The sequence below is a fragment of the Triturus cristatus genome, chromosome 11 (genome assembly GCF_964204655.1).
Source record: "Triturus cristatus chromosome 11, aTriCri1.1, whole genome shotgun sequence".
Taxonomy (NCBI): Eukaryota; Metazoa; Chordata; class Amphibia; order Caudata; family Salamandridae; genus Triturus; species Triturus cristatus.
The window spans coordinates 873,783,917-873,801,930 of NC_140594.1; positions in this window are offsets into that span (position 1 = coordinate 873,783,917).

The following is an 18,014-nucleotide window of genomic DNA, read 5'->3' on the forward strand; positions in this document are numbered from 1 at the left end:
CACTGCTGTCTTCTCCTTGTGCTAGTGCACTCAGTGCAGCCTTGTGCCAAGCAGACACCATTGTGTCATGGTGCAAAGGTGCCTGCATTGCAGGCAGGATTATTTTTCTACAGGAAGATACAACTTCCTGCAGAAAATAATTCTTAGAGCAATCTCCTATTTCTAAGTGTGTTGCAGAATGAGGAAACAGTGAGGAAAAAATAAAGATGCCCACATTTCCCACATAATTCATCACATTCTGAGTAACTTTCAGATTTTAACAAACAAATGTTTTTCAGCTCAAACATATCAATAGTTAATAAAAACAACTACTGAACAAGTTGTTATTCTTTTGGCATGCAAGGGTAAGTCATCTTTCAGTTGCTGATTGTTGCATTTGGGAGTAACACTGATATTAACAAGGTGAAATGTTGGCCTATACACTGTGTGTAAACTTGTAAAAATATCAAAATAGTAAAGTAGTACGGCTTCAGGATGTGCTGCATGGATGGATTGCCTTTTTCTGCTGCATGGTTTGATCAGGCCTGCCACATAATTCTATTGGCACTGCCAATAATACCTGATGCTCGTAAGACTTGAGTACCAGTAAATGGCATGCTATTAATAATGGATAAAGGCACATAGCATAATTTTGAATCCTGAGGCAACTTGTAACCCAGTGAGATGAAACCAGCATATACTGATGAGTGCCCTGTCGATGCTGGAGATGTGGCAAATTGTAACTACTGGTACTAATTTGATGGTCCTACTGAACCGGGCATTTAAATCAGAAAGGCACTGTTGCAAGTAATCTCTCCACAGATGAAGAAGCAATTCCAGGTATATCCCTGGTTGATTTGTTGTAGTCAAGTAAAAAGATGCTGACTACCAACCATTTCCAGGGCTTCTCACTTTCAAATGTCAATGTGGCCTTAGGGCAAAGTTGCCAACTTTGGAACTGGGGATCCGGGTTCAAGCCTCGGCATAGGCTAAACATCCTGTGGTTCTGGGAAAATCACGTAATCTCCCTGTGTCTTTAGAAAAACAATGTGTCCTTGTGTAATGTAACTGGTGCTCATGTAAAGCACTCCAATACCTTCGGGTTGAGTTCCCGCTGTATAAAAAAACAGCACAAAAATATATATATACATTATTTTATTTTTCCGCCTCTGGTGGGAAGGCGCTTAGTTTTGAACCATTGCCAATGGTGTTGGTAAATCAGTGTTGGTAAATCTAGGAATGCTTCAGAATTCAAGGTTGGATGCATGGGAACACCCAAGCTTCACCTATGTAATACCTCAACCAAGCACTTTAATGCAAGGCAGGGACTTGCGCTGCCCTGAGTTACATCAGATTTACCAAGCTACGTAGGGCCACACAGTGTGGCCTTGCATGGCTTGGTAAATATGATTCTAGGTTTTGTGATGGCCTACGTCCTCTTGGGTGGTGCAAAGTCTATGCAAAAAAATGATAAATCTGCCCCCAAGAGTTTAGTTAGACATCTCCCCAGTCGCTGCAGGGTTACAGAAGTTGTACATGTCCAACTTCGCTGCCATGCACAAGTGTGAGGAGCTGGGGCCACTAATTGAGGCCGCCATCCAGCTGCAACAGAATACTTTTGGCCCGCTAGCCACCAGAAAAAAGTCAGTGACTGCTCCCATGTGCACAGACATGGTCTCTGACCAAAAGCGCCATATGGGCTAAGGAAGCTCTTCTTTTATTTCTATAATATTGAAATTGGTAGGAGAGGTCCCCTGACCAAAGGGATTATTCTCCTTTACTACTAAGGAAACCCTTGTAATAGTCCTATTATTTTGGGCAGGCCTTTGGATTATGGCATGCTCCATTTTGATTTTATGAGCGCCTTTGCATTGTAAAATATGTTGAGTGGAGACAGTTATAACACTGACAGGGCATTGTAACAAGGCATACAAACCAGGATAGGTTCTGGATCAGTGGGAGGCTGAACCAGAGAAAGGCCTTAGGAAGACCTAGGGCCATATGTACAAGCCCCTATCGCCACAGGAACGTCACTTGCGTTCCACCGCAACACCCATTGTATTTGACGCTGCCCCCTATGTACAAGGGTGGTGTACATAGGAGGCAGCGCCAAAATTAAGACCAGGAAAATCCAGGTCGTAAATTGGTGAAACGAGGAGAAATGCATTATTTCTCCTCGTTTTTGCTGTTTCCATGTGTGCTGCCTTGTGCAGCACACATGGAAAAAGCTAAATGCCATGGTTTGTTTATGTACAGGAAGGTGTCCCTTCCTGTACATAAACAAACCTGTTTAAAAAATGCCATTTTGTAACTTTCATGTGCGCTGAATGAAGCACCACACATGAAATTTACAAAATGGCATTTTAGGATTGTTTATGTGCAGGAAGGGACACCTTCCTACACATAAACAATCCTCCCCTGCACGCAGACACCCTTGCATGACGCTAAGTTGTTTAACTTAGCGCCATCGCAGCAGGAAATGCAAGGGGCACCACAGTCTTGTAAATATGGTGCAGCCTTGCATTGCCGAAGTGGCGGAGCGGGTCGTTAAGCCCAGGAGGCTAACGACACGCTCTGCCACTTCATTGTACATATCCTCTCTAGTTTCATAAAATTAGAGATATAATGCAGTCATGGTTATGAAAGACAGCCACTAGGACCTGTTTGCTGCATTACGTCAGTTGGTTTGAGCATTGTTCCAGTGATGGGATGTTTTTACGATAATCTTGAATTCCACTGCTTAGAGATTTTCTCTCCCCCAAGGAGTAGGATTATCGAGGTGGGTCCGACCATTGCATTGAGTGTGCGAGGACATTTGGGAGCTGGATGAGAGTGCTTTTGGGACCTTCTGAGGAAGTCCTGCAAAGAGGAAGGACATTACTATTGGGGATGTCGTTTCAGGCCCAGGTTCCTATGAGGCAGCTGTCATATTACTGAAAGGTGTACAGATAGAGAAAGGACCTTTGCAGTCTGCAGTTAGGAACCACCACCTTTGCAGCTCTTCTGCTTAAGAGTCAGTTAACAATCAGCATCCCCATCTAGAGTGCATGTAGAGTGACTGCTAATTTCAGACTGTAAGCTTTTTCAATGTTTTATCCTGTTCAAAGTGGACATTCTGATGGTTGGGAAGGCCACTGCTGAAAGAGTATATTTTTAAGAGGGATGGGCCCCTTGCTCTTTAACCCCTTCGCTGCTAGGCCTTCCCCCCCCCCTGTGCTAAGCCTTTTTTTTGGCTATTTGGGGTAGTTTGCGCTCAGGCCCCTGTAACTTTTTGACCACATAAGGTATCCACGCCAAATTTGTGTCCTTTTTTTCCAACATCATGGGGACTCTAAAGGTACCCAGAGTTCGTAGATTCCCCTGGAGGGGACCCAGAAATTAGCCAAAATACAGGTAAATGTTTTTTTTTTTTAAATGGGAAAAGAGGGCTACAGATGAAAGCATCTGTTTTTTTTTCCCTGAAAATGGTATCAACAAAGGGGTTGTGGTGCTGAAATCACAATTTTCCCAGCTTTTAGGGACAAGCAGACTTTTGTCAGAAAAACAACACTTTTTACACAGTTTTGGCATTTTTCTGGGACATAGCCTATTTCTGCTATTTTTTGTGCTTTCAATCTCCTTCCAGTTAATGGTAGAAATGGGTATGAAAGCAATAATGGATCCTGGAAAGCTATGCATTTTAGAAAAGTAGGCAAAACTCTGAATTCAGCAAGGGGTCATTTGTGTAGATCCTTCAAAGTTTCCTCATAGAAACTAACAGTTAAATATAGGGAAAAAACAGCCATTTATACCAACGTTTTCACCTGTAACTTCTTCTAATTGTGACAACTGTTTGAAAGCAATATACCGTTACATCCGCTAGACCGTTCTGGTTGTGGGAATATATAGGACTTGTAGGTTCACCAAGAACCCGACGAACCCAGAGCCAATAACTGAGCAGCGTCTTGCAATGGTTTTTCATTATGTTCGGGTATATAGCAATTAATTTGAGATAATATATACATGAAAAAATCGGTATGAAAGACATCTATGTATTTCTGAAATTGGAACAAAATATAGGGGCAGATTTATGTTGCCTGGCGCATCCCTGCAAATCAGCAGGGATGCGCCAGGAAAGATGCGTCACGCAGGTTTACCCTTGCGCCACCACAGATGCGCCGCATTTACAATGCAGCGCATCGTGGCGCAAGGATAAACAGATGCGTGACGCATCTGATGGCGTAAGGGCGGCGCATTGCTGGAGTCGTGTCGCAAGCACAACGCAACTCCAGCAATGTTTAGAGGCTGCCCATACCTAACATGCTGCGTCATGCCTTACGCCTGCTTCAAGCAGGCGCAAGGTTTTGACGCAGCAGCGTCGGAAAAGTAACTGAGTGAAATCTTGTAGATTTCACTGCGTCACTTTTCCGAGGCTTTTTCCGCTGGAACGCCCACCCTGCATACATTAAACCTGACGCAGGTTTAATGTGGCGCAGGGCTTTACACCGTGACGCATCTCCATAGATGCGTCACGATGTAAATAGGGCGCAACGTAGCGCAGAGTTTACACCGCCGCTTCGTCACAAAAGTGATGCAACGGCGGCGTAAAAGTGGCGCAAGTCTAACATTAATCTGCCCCATAGAGTTTAGAAACAGTAGAAATGTGCACATTTCCGAAATCGTGAGTACCCATACTAGCATGAGACTTATAGGTCATTTTTCAAAATAACTTCTTTTTTACACATTGTCTTTCATTTGGAAGGCAGAAATGCATCGAAAGTCAATAGGTAATAACAGTAGCTCTACAATTCTGGGGCCGATTCCGATCTGGGTAGGAAAGCTCTCCAATCGAGCCGGATCCAGAGTGTTTTCCGACCGAGCCGGACTCCTGCTGTCCGACCGAGCGAGTACGATGCAGCCGCATGTTGCCGGACTCGGTTCGGTCGGACTCCCATAGAAGCCAATGGGAGCCGGTCGCACGACGTGTACATGGGCTCCCATTGACTGAATGGGTATGTCCCCTACAGTGGGTAAGTGCCTGTGTTGGGGAGACCCTTGGGTCTCTCCCTGTGTCCTAGTCATAAGGCTGCGGGTGACGGGGGGTTCGATGCAGACACCCAAAGGCATTTTCCCAGACGATTTGCGAGCCGGAAACTTCACAATCCGGCTGTCCGACGCATGCATCGTACTGGCTCGGTTGGAATTCGCCTCCATTGAAGCGTTTGCTTACGGACAAGGCGTATGAAGTGGTTCGGACCCGGAAACGATTTGGCCGGCGATTTTGCGTTTCTCGCATCGTACATACTCGTTCGCACAGCTGTACGAGTTTGACGGGGAACACACGTACAGCTCGTACTTTTTATGGCCGGATCGCGTTCGGAGCCCTTCCGAGCGAGATCAGAATCGGCCCCTCAAGTGTTACCCTAAGTCTCCCAATAAAAATGGTACCTCACTTGTGTGGGTAGGCCTAGTTCCTACAACAGGAAACGGTGCAAAACGCAATGTGGGCACACTTTATGTTGACAGCGAAAACTGACCCTTTTCTTGCAAAGTGCCTTGCTGTAGATTTTTAACCCTAGCTCTGCCGGCACTAAGGGAAACCTAGCAAACCTATACATTTTTGAAAACTAGTCACCCAGGGGAATCCAGGAGGGGGTGACTTGACTGGCTCTCACCAGGTTCTGTTACCCAGAATCCCTTGCAAACCTCAAAATGTGTCCAAAAAAACACATTTTCCTCATATTTCCGTGGTGGAAAGTTCTGGAATCTGCGTGGATCCACAAAATTCCACCCACCCTGCATTCCCCAAAGTCTTCAGAGAAAAATGGTACCTCACTTGTATGTGTAGGCCTGGTACCCGCGAAAGGAAACAGCCCAAAATGCACCGTGGACACACCACATTTTCACAGTGAAAACTGACCCTTATTTTGCAAAGTGCCTACTGTAGATTTTGAACCCTAGCTCTGCCGGCACCTGTTGTAATGATTCTAAATAGCTGCTGATCCATGTCTGTTCTATCTCCATGGTAGCGTCTTGTGGGAGACAATTGTACCAGGAGAACTGACAGGATAGCAGCTGGAGTTGGTAGCTGTACAGCTGTAGTTTTATTCTCTTCAGATGTAAAGCTACCAACTCCAGCTGCTGTCCTGTCAGTTCTCCTGGTCCAACTTTTTCTTAACCAGAATCCCCTGCAAACCTAAAATTTAGCTGAAAAAATCGCTTTTTCCACTTATTTTTGTGTGGGAAAGTTGTGGCATCAATGGGCTGACACAAATTTCCTACCATCCAGCGTTCCCCCAGGTCTCCTGATAAAAATGGTGCCTCACCCGTGTGGGAGGCCCAAGTACCCAAGACAGGCAAGGGCCCAAAACTTATTGAGGCGATATCAAAATTGCCTATCACCAAACGACCTGGTTTTGCAAGGGGGGTCACCTGGGTTTTTGGCCCCGTGCTCGGCGGCCACCTAGGGAAACCTACCAAACCCACACATTTCTGAAAACTAGACACCCGGGGGATTCCAGCTTTTTCTTACCCAGAATCCCCTGCTAACCTCATATTTAGCTGAAAGAAATCACTTTTCCCACACATTTTTGTGTGGGAAAGTTGTGGCATCACCAGGCTGACACACATTTCCTACCACCCAGCGTTGCCCCACGTCTCCCAATAAAAATGGTGCCTCACTCGTGTGGGAGGCCCAAGTACCCACAACAGGCAAGGGCCCAAAACGTAGTGAGGCGACATCAAAATTGCCTATCACAAAACGACCTGGTATTGCAAGGGGGGTCACCTGGGTTTTTGGCCCATTGTTCGGCGGCCACCTAGGGAAACCTACCAAACCCATACATTTCTGAAAACTAGATACACAGGGAATTCTAGGGAGGTATGGCTTGTGTGGATCTCCCAACGGCTTCTTACCCAGAATCCCCTGCAAACCTCAAATTTAGCTGAAAAAATCACTTTTTCCACTGATTTTTGTGTGGGAAAGTTGTGGCATCACTGGGCTGACACAAATTTCCTACCACTCAGCGTTCCCCCAGGTCTCCTGATAAAAATGGTGCCTCACTCGTGTGGGAGGCCCAAGTACCCGCAACAGGCAGGGGCCCAAAATGTATTGAGGCGACACCAAAAATTGCCTCCACCCTTATTAAAATTGCCCAAAAGAAATCCCTGGTTTCTAATGGGCTTTCTGCCCCCACAGGGTGACAGATTGGGGGCTGCTGCCCCATCTTCACCCCGGGGGGGCAGAAAGGTTGTAATTGTGGCGGGGAGGGGTGGGGGCATTGGCATGTCCGTTTCGGGCAGCCCCCACCCTAATTAAAATTTCCAATTAAAAATCTAGTGGGCTTTCTGCCCCCACGGGGGACAGAAAGGCTGTCATTGTGGAAGGGGCGTAGGGGCATTGGAATGCCTGTTTTGGGCAGCCCCCACCCTAAAAACAAGTGCCTAAAAAAGAATCCTTGGCGTTTAGTGGGCTCTCTGCCCCCCAGGAGGGGCAGAAAGACTGAATTTGGCCAAACTATTTGGGGGGAGCAAAGGCCCTTGCCCAAGGGGCCGCTCCCCCCTCCCTGGTGTCTGGAGATTCTCCCCTTTCCAATGATACCCCTACCATCTTTCTACATGCTGAGCACGTAGAAAGTCAAACTGAAATGAGCCTAAAGGCTCATTTCAGTTTTGGTTTCTGTGAAATGACACCAGCGCGACGTGCGTGCTGATCGTCATTTCACAGAAACGGAGGGGGGCCTCAGGAGCTGGGGAAGCTCTTCCTCAGCTGCTGAGGCTTTGGTGGAGTAAAAGAAATACCTCTGGCGCCTGAACCAGAAGGATTTCTTCAGCAATGGCGTCGGACGAGCGGGAGCCGTCCGACACATATGAGAACTTATGGGTCGGACGGCTCCCACACGTCCGCCGCATGGAAGGGGTTAAGAACTAGATAATACTTCACATCCAGATTGAAATCTTTAGATATGTTTTAATGGAGTATCTTTGCATCCTCATTTGTGAATTTGTTTTGATAGATTAATCATATAGACTATTTTTTGTGATTTAGCCAAGGGTACAAAAATAATGACATGGTGTTGATCCCTCAGATAATTCTAAACAGTTGCACCTTGTTGTTACACCGCCCACCCTGATTCAGAGGTTAAGTCAATTGCTCAGCCCTATATATCAGTTCCGTTATAGGAACAGCCTACATATCAGTTCCGTGTAGGAACATTTCCTTTGCATAGAGGACTGGCTGGCCTTGTTTTGATATCTGCTCAATCAATCAGTAGATTTTCAAGGCGCTTCCTGTCCCCCACGAGGATAGCCATGCACTTGCAAGGTCCAGTTAATTAGAGTCAGGTCTTCAGGGACTTTGGAACTCTGGAAGGGATGGGTAGGTATGGAGATTAAAGGGTAGTTCATTCCATTTCTTCGCTGCTAGGTAGGAGAAGAAGCACCATCCGCAGTGTCTGGTGGGCTGATAAAAGTTTGGCGAAGATTTAAGTAGGTGGGTCTGCAATTTAGTAGGGCCTTGTATGGGTTGGTCAGTGGCTTGAACTGGCATCTGTTATGTACAGGGATCCAGTGGAGTTCCTTGAGTTCCCTGAGGTGGTATTCAGACAAAATATTTTTTTTAAAATATCGCCATCAAAAATATTGAGACCAAAATATCGTGATATGGAAATATCGTCAGCCAGAGAATAGATGTCAAGAATATCAATTTTAAGGTAGGTAATATCGGTTTTTAACATATCGAAGTCATTAATATTGTTTGGAAAAAAATACATTTGTTTAAATATCGTTTTTTGATTATTGTTTTGTATTTTAGTATATATTTTAAATGTGTATAATGTCTTTTTTGTATAATTTTTGTTTATGTTTTTTAATATATTTGTTACATTTTTAGAAGTTATTAAAATTATTTTTAATTAGATTTTGTGTTTTTTTAGTTCCGTAACGGGATCTAAGTTTATATGGTTATAGGGTGGGTAGTAATTTAATTATAATAAATAATGATTATTTTTTATCTACGATTATTTATGTAATTGCTATTTAATTATGTTGATCATGCTATTAATTTTTTTAATGTAACTTTAATGTGCAGGTTGCGGGGTTTAAAGAGATAACAGGTGGGAAGTAATTTATTTTTAATTAATTAATAATTAGTTGTAAAATAACATTAATTAATGAATTGTGTTTATTGTGTAATAATGTTTTAGGTGCTGGTTGTGGGGTCTGTAGGAGTAAAGGGTGGAAAGTAATATAATGGTAATTAATTAATAATGATTTATTAATTAATATTAATTAATTAATTAATCATTAATCATGTAAATTGTGTAATTCATTTTTGTAGGTGTGGGTTGTGTGGTTTATGGGGTAAAGGGTAGGAAGTAAATTAATTTAAATTAATTAATAATTAGTTGTTAAATACTATTAATTATTTAATTGAAAATTAATTATTTAATTGTACTATTCATTTATAAGTTTTTAGATGTGTGTTGTGGGTTTTGTAGGGGTATGGGGTGGGAAGCAAATTAATTTTAAGTAATTAATAACGTTTATTTAATTAATATTAATAAATGCATTTGATAATTAATTAGGTTAATTGTGTAAATAATGTTCTGTTAAATCCTATGAGTGTGTTGTGTGTTTTTTGAGGGTATATTGGGAAAAGTACATTAATTATAATTAATTCATGATTAATATTTGCTTAATGATAATTAGTTTGTTCATAAATATTTATACTAACAGTGTAAATATATATTATTTTAAAGTTAAGTTTTAGGAGCAGGTTGTAAGTTTTGTGGGGTCATAGGTTGGGAAGTAACTAAATAAAATGTATGTAATACATTTTTTTGTTATGTTAATAATTTCTAAATAAAAATATTTCTTTGTACGAAAATTATTTTTGTATTTCATTTATAATAATATTTGTAGGTATTTGTGATATGCATTTAGTATTGTAATATGTTTTTTTAAATGTTTAATATTAAATATCTTTGTATTTTTTGCAGCATATTTATATTTTTCTTTATTTAAATTGTTTTTGAAATAGTTTTGGTCCTGATTACGATGTGCAGCGGACTTGTATCTGCCTGACTCCGACTGCCTGATTTGGATGTGACTGACCATAGGGTGGTCAGAAACATCCATCCAACAATGGAAGCTTGTGTGGCAGGGGGAATAGGCTCACAGCAAAAGCTTCTGTTTGGGGTCCCAAATTTCCATTTTGGAAAGGCCAACATAGAATAGCTGCGAGAAAATTAACATCATAATCCTGACGGAGGAGCCACCATCCTTAAAGGATTATGTTGTCTTTCCGACACACCAACGGGCTCCTTGATCCCATTGGAAGTGTCGTGGATGGTCCCTCCACCCGATGCCTCTGCCTGCCGTATCGTAATGAAGAGGGCAGACCACAGGGGCAGATGTTAGTGGGCCCGACGCCGATGTGCCTTCACAATCAGCCCCTTTATTTTGTTCAAGATATTTTGTTTATTTTTAGCGTTGCACTGACTGAAGTATGAATAGTAAATTTTACCCCTTCGCAATCCAACACGTTCCCTACTGTTGTACTGACTTGAGTGGAGATAGTAAATTTTACCCTGCCGCAATCCAACACTTCACCTACTGTTGTACTGATAGGAATGGGAATAGTAAACTTTACCCCTCCGCTATCCAACACTTTCCCTACTGCAACACTTATTGGAGTGGGACTAGTAAATTTGACCCCTTCCGCAATCCAGTACTTTCTCTACTGTTGCATTAATTGGAGTGGGAATAGTAATTTTCACCCTCCAGAATCTTACAGTTTCCCTACCGTTGTACTGACTGGCGTGGGAATAGTACATGTTACTCCTCTACAATCCATCACTGTCCCTACTGTTGTACTGATAGAAGTGAGAATAGTACATTTAAGCCCTCTGCACTTCAATAGTTTTCCTACTGTTGTACTGGCTGGAATAGGTATAGTAAATATTATCTATCCACAATTAAACACCTTCACTACTGTTGTACATACTGGAGGGAGATTTATAAATTTTACCCAGTTTTATTATTTTTGCGTTGCGTAAAGTGGGAGTGGTAAATGTTTTATATATTTACTATGATAGTTTGTGTGGTTTGTATAAATTGTAATGGAATAGTATATGTATTACATTTTATAATGTATTGTATTAAGTTATAAAGTATATTTCAATGTTTTTGTTTATATAAAATTATAATAATTTTTATGTGTAACACGTTTTTTACAAACTTTTAAGTATTTCAAGTTGATAACTTTTTTAATTTAATTAGAAAGTTTTTTTTTAAAAGATTGTATGTTATTGGTATATGTTTATATATATATATATATATATATAGATATATATATTACCTACTGGCGGTCGCCAGTAGGTAGTTATAGTTAGGACCCCTTTTCCATAGGAAAACCGCAACATTCTATTTGGAATAACTTTGGCACCGGTCGATGAATCCTCGCGAATTTCTCAAAATAGGTGGGGCGCTACGCTCCGCTCCTACCCTGAAAGTCTCGGGGGGATACTTTAAGCGGGGGCTGAGATAAAAGGGGGGTCCCAAAACACGTTTTTCCAATGCATTTTTCCATAGGACCTTTAGAACGAGCTACAGCCCGAACGGCTGAACAGAATTACTAGAAATTTGGCAGAGAGGTAGTCCCTATGTCAAGGAAGTGCCTTTTGTAGGTTTGGTGTAAATCTGTTCAGTAGATTCTGAGAAAATAGCCTTTAAATCAATATATATATCTGAGCCCGCTTACGGTACGCTTACCGTACGCTTACCGTAAGCTTACCGTACGCGTACGGTGGCGTGCGCGAGCGCGATTCTGATTGGCTGTTAGATCTTAGTAAACATTCGAATCGGCCGAAACCAGGAAGCGGCGGCCGCCATTTTGTGTGTTTCACTCAGAAAAAAAAGAGTGAAAACAAGAAAAGGGGGCAATGAGGAGAGTTACAGACCCCCTTACATTTGTGAGGGGGTCAAAGAAGGACTGAAAAGTACAAAGAAAACATTTATTGATTTTAAAAAAAATCACGGGGTACGCGTACGGTAAGCTTACGGTAAGCGTACGGTAGAAAAAAAAATAAAAAAATAAATGAAATTCAGATTTAAGTGTTTAGATATTAGGGGGCTCTAAAAAGAGCCGTTGTGTTTATGAAATGATTTTTTAGTGGTACCTACAAGTAAGTACCGATGCAGAGTCTAAGGTTCAAGAGGAAGACTCTGTTCCCTTCATCATTGAAGTGCACACCATCTCCTCTATAAATGTCTTGCATGTCATAACGCAAGTTGTTGTGGTAAATGGCACCCATACCATAGTCACGGAGGAAAGCAGAAACAGATTTGTTGACGTGCTTTCTTGCTTTGTCAATCTGCGGACAGAAATGATTGGACCAGTTCCATTTTTGCCTTTGGCATATGTGGAATTGAAACATTGTGTGGCGAACTTCTGACCTAACTCCACACAGCAGTGTTCCATGAGCTGTTGCTATGGTAGCAGGCAGAAGTCAAGTTGGGGGCAGGGTACTTTTGGAAAAGGGTTGGTTTTCAACCAATAGAAATGTGTGATTACATTTGAAAAAAGGGGGAAGCACTGAGATTTGAAACTTACATGTATATGTGTGGAAAAATAGAGGGAAAGTTTGCCATTATCTGGTTCTACTGAGAGGAGAGAGGTGAACAGAACAGAGATCCTGGCTCTGATAATCTGCTGTTTGAGTGCCACATTTCTTTCACAACTAACTAATTTTAAAGGTGAGGTTAGAGTTTGAGAGGAGATGTATATGGTAAATTAAGAAATGAATAATAGAAATGGAAATTCTTTTTGTTGAAGTTGCGTTTATCATTTTCTGTTTTGGGAGAAATTTAAATGTGAGGAACATGTAAAATAATATGGACTATGTTTTCACGATAAATTAAGGTGTACTGGAAAAAAAAAGAATAGTTTAAGGGTTTGAGGTTGGACTCAGTAATGCAAATACATTCAGCATCACTAAGGCTGGTTGCCCTTGCTGGAATGTAGGCAGCCACCCAGGTTACACATGGTGGTGGTCTGAAAAAGCAGTTTGGACATGTGCATTTAAAAAAATCAAAAAAGTGTTTTCATAATGTGTCAGTCTGTAAAAGTGATTTTCACTTGCCAAAAAAAAAGAGCAGTAAGTGTGCTTTCAAATTGGCAAAGAAATTTCGTTTTGGGACTAATGTGAAAACATGACTCTGTGTGGAAATAGGAATTACAGACAGAGATTTATTGCGTTTTTTTCTGGTGATTTCACAGTTGCATTAGTAGGAAAAAGGGGGAGCGATTTTTGGGGGGAAGAAGCAGACTCTTAGCACACACCCATCTGCTTGCCATGTATAATCATGCACAGTATTTACAAGCGAGTGGGGTTTTCAGGTTTCAGTCTGTAATGCAAATACATTCAGCATCACTAAGGCTGGTTGCCCTTGCTGGAATGTAGGCAGCCACCCAGGTTACACATGGTGGTGGTCTGAAAAAGCAGTTTGGACATGTGCATTTAAAAAAATCAAAAAAATGGTTTCATAATGTGTCAGTCTGTAAAAGTGATTTTCACTTGCCAAAAAAAAAGAGCAGTAAGTGTGCATTCAAATTGGCAAAGAAATTTCGTTTTGTGACTATTGTGAAAAGAAATGTAGTAATATATTTAAATAAAATAAAGGAATTTTTTTTTTAGTTTTTTTCAGGTATTGCTGAAGAGCAGTGAACAAAATTTAAGATGCCTACAAAATCCAGAGTTCAAAAAACGCTAAAAAAACCTATATTTGAAGACAACTAGAGGACCAAAGTTAGTAGAAGATGCTGATGTTGGGAAAAAGAAAAAATCTTCTGGTAAGCAAAAAAAACAATTTCTTAAAAATATATTCAAAAGAATGAAAAATGTACAAAATGTCTGTACTCGAAAGGATGTTTTTAAAAAAAAAGAAGAGGAAAAAATTGACAATTTAGTTAATGCAAATATACCTTCAGCAACTGAAAAGATTTATATAAATAGAAAAACAGCGTTTAAAGAGATACGTAGAAAAATGTTTCAGAGAAGAGTTATGTCTAATTTGATGAAGGATGTGAAGAAATATAAGAAAAAGACAAAGTTTTATAAAAGAAAAAAAGAAATAGAAGCCATTGCAGCAAAGGCATTAGAATTAAAAAGGAAACTATTCATATTAATTTTGAATAGGATGCGTACATTAGACAAAATGGTTAATGTACTGAAATCACATAGCAAAAGGAAAAGAGTAGTGAACAGAACAAACTTTTGTAAAGTGTTTTTAGGAAAGTGGATGCATAGTTCAAGTAGTGAACCTTTTTTTAATGAAGAGAGCTATTTTCAAAGTAATAGTTTGCTGCATGCAGTTGACACCAGAGGTCGTTCTTACGAAGTAAAAAATGGTTGCATAATGGAGAAGGAGATAATGGTTCCAAGAGATGAGGTACAAGTGATGGCAGATGAGGCAATGGGGAGACGTCCTAAAGCCCCAGTGTACACTTGGAATTGTAGTAGTATTTGCACTGTGCGTCAGGAATCTATTGACAAATTTCGAGAGTTTCTAAGAGAATATAGTAAAAAAAGTATAAAACAGAAGATTAAGGTGCTTCAAAGTCTGGATCCATGCAGAGTGAGAGAGAATACTGGTTTGCAGGGTCATTCTCTGGCTTGTCTATCTAGAAAAGTGTGCAATAGTGTTTTCCATCATTTTAGGATGCTGGCTGTTCATCATACTGAAATGAGAAAGTTTGTGAGACGGTTGTATTTTGCTAAAAGTCCAGCAATAAAGTTAGATGAATTGAATAGGGCTCTGTTCCGAGGAACGGTATCAGATGTAGAGAAGGTTGTTGATGAAATTCAGTTTTGTTACTTTGGTCCTGAACAAAACAGTGCAGAGAAGGACACACTAAATGAGGAAGAAGTGGAAGAGAATGTAGAACCATTTGTAAGTAAGACATTTAATGATCACATAACAAAATGTGAAAAAATCTCTAATGAAAGACCAAATATTACTTGTATTTGTTGCCGCAGAACTCATTATAGAAAACAAACCAGGTATGTTGATCTGTACAGAAAGAGTGAAAATGAAGATAATTATAAGTGGAAGGATTTTGCCACATATATATTTCTTGAAAATTGTTTTGAATTGGGTGAAGTTCAGCGTATTTGTAAATACTGTTACAACAAGTTAGAGGAAAATAGAATGCCGACCAGAGCTGTACATAATAATTTAGAAATGGATGCTATTCCTGCTGAACTTTCTGAATTAAATACTTATGAGTCTATACTCATTCAATGTGTTCATCCGTTCCAGACCATAGTACGTATGGAGCCCAAAACTGGTAAATTGCCTCCTTCTGATTTACTGAGAGGTTTAAAAGGTAGAGTGGTGTATTTGCCCTTGGATTTGAAAAAAAATATGGAAACTATTGATGCGGATACTTTGGAAACTGAACCATTAGTTATTCTGGTTAATGGTGTACCTACAAAGAATAAGAAGATTTGGCAGGAGCTGGTAGATGTACGGAAAGTATAAAGAGCAAATTTGTATTTGAAAAGGAATAACAAATGGTATGAATCAATTTATATAGAAGAAGAAGAAGAAGAAGATTTACAAGAAGACACAGAAACACCAAATGGACAAATTGAAAAAGTGGACAAGTCAAAGGAAGAAGAAATTTATGAACATTTTAGCATACATCCTCTTCATTCAAAAGAAGTTATGGGAGACAATATTGATCTCTTTCAGATGAAGAAAGCAAAAGGAACTCCCGTGAGTGTATGGGAGGAGAGTTTGGAAGCTCGATGTTTTCCCCAGCTGTTTCCTAAAGGAAAAGGAGGACGATACGATGAACGTCCAGAACAGATTCCAGCTTCTGAATATCGGACTACAAGACTATATGCTGAAGATCCCAGATTTCGACAAAGTATTCCTTATTTGTTCCATCTTTTATTTGAAAGCGACTTGTCTGCACTGTCTTATGCAGTAAATCACATTTTAAAAAGTGGAGTACATTTGCAAAATGTGTCTGCTAAGGATTTTATGGAGAAAGTGCAGCACCGAGATGATCATTTGGAAACACAACTGATCAATCTGATGGCTTGTCAGCGTGGGACAAATGAATATTGGTACCGACGTCATGGTGAATTAAAATGCATGTTACGGAATTTAGGAACTCCAACATGGTTCCTTACCCTAAGCTGTGCCGAGTACGCTTGGGATGATTTACTGGATTTTCTACGAGAGGCAAATTCAAACATTAAAAACATCGAATACAAGACAGCAGGAGAACTGTGCTCATTGGATCCGGTTAATGTTTGCAGATATTTCAATCATAGATTTGAGGCTATGATGTCCTTCATCTGCAATAAAAAAAATCCACCTCTTGGAGAAGTAGTGGATTTCTTTTGGAGAAAAGAGTACCAGGCAAGAGGTGCTCCTCATATTCATATGCTGTTGTGGATCAAGGATGCCCCAAAGTTTGGAACAGATACTGATGAAGCAGTGTTATCTTACATTGAAGAATATGCAACATGTGCTATACCAAAAAGCACAGAAGAGAAAAAGTTAAAGGAGCAAGTTTTACGTTTCCAAAGTCATCGGTGTGGAAAATACTGTCGACGGAAATACAAGAGCAAAGAAAAATACTACACTAAGGTGCCAATTCCGATCCGGTAAAAACCGGGTACGAACCGTCGGACGGAGCCTTTTCTCCGTCCGACTCGTACCCGGTGCGAAATCCATCCGAAAATGCAAGTACGATTCATACGGAAACACCATTTCCGTACGATTCGAACAAAACACCGACCGAACAGAAACTAAACACAATTCCGATCCTGAAAGGAGCCGACGTGACGTCGGTACGCATCCAGCCTACGTTTCACGAACCAGGAAGTACGATTCGAACCGACGTCATCCCGCACGGAAAATATTTACCGGCTGCCAAAAACTGCCGGGAAATCAGGACGACACACGCAAGGAGCAGCTGGACGCGACGAACAGACATGGACCCGAACCTACGTGCCATCCCTGCCCTCCTAGCAGTCCACCTGGCGTACAGGAACCGACGCAGACGCCGCAGAAGGTCAGCACAACAACCAGGGGCAAAGGGGGGGGCAGGGGCAGGACACACAACACCAACACATGGTACCAAATCACACATGGCCTGGACATACCTGACCATCAGGGCCTGGTCACTTCCAGGGGGTGGGGGCAAGGCCAGCAACGCAAGCGTCCGCCACAACGGAAGTGGATGGTCACGCGAACCGGTACGTACCCTACCCAGGCCGCAAGAGCGTGGGTACGGAACGTACCACGCGTCCCCCTACGTCACTCCAACAATAGCGGTACGGCCCGTACCCACGTCAGAAAGGCCTTGGTACAGCTCGTACCAGCATTGCTGGGGTCATGTAGGGGTACGCGTGGTACGACCCGTAGCCACGCCCCCAAGGCCTGTGTACGGTGCGGACCCCACGGCCCGCAACAATGGTGGGACGCACCGTACCCACACACCAAAGGCATGGGTACGGCCCGTACCCAGGCACGCAGAGCGTGGGCAGGGGTATGTACGGACCGTACCCCCACCCGTGGAAGTACGGCCCGTACCCCCACCCGTGCATGTACGCCCCGAACCCCCACTCGTGTATGTACGCCCCGAACCCCCACCCGTGTATGTACGCCCCGAACCGCCACCCGTGTATGTACGCACCCAAGCGCCACCCGTGTATGTACGCCCCGAACCCCCACCCCACCCTGGTATGTACGCCCCGAACCCCCACCCGTGTATGTACGCACCCAAGCGCCACCCGTGCATGTACGCCCCGAACCCCCACCCCACCCTGGTATGTACGCCCCGAACCCCCAGCCGTGTATGTACGCACCAAACCCCCACCCGTGTATGTACGCACCAAACCACCACACCAGCCGTGTATGTACGCACCAAACCCCCACCCCAGCCGTGTATGTACGCACCGAACCACCACCCGTGTATGTACGCACCGAACCACCACCCGTGTATGTACGCCCCCGAACCCCCACCCCAGCAGAGT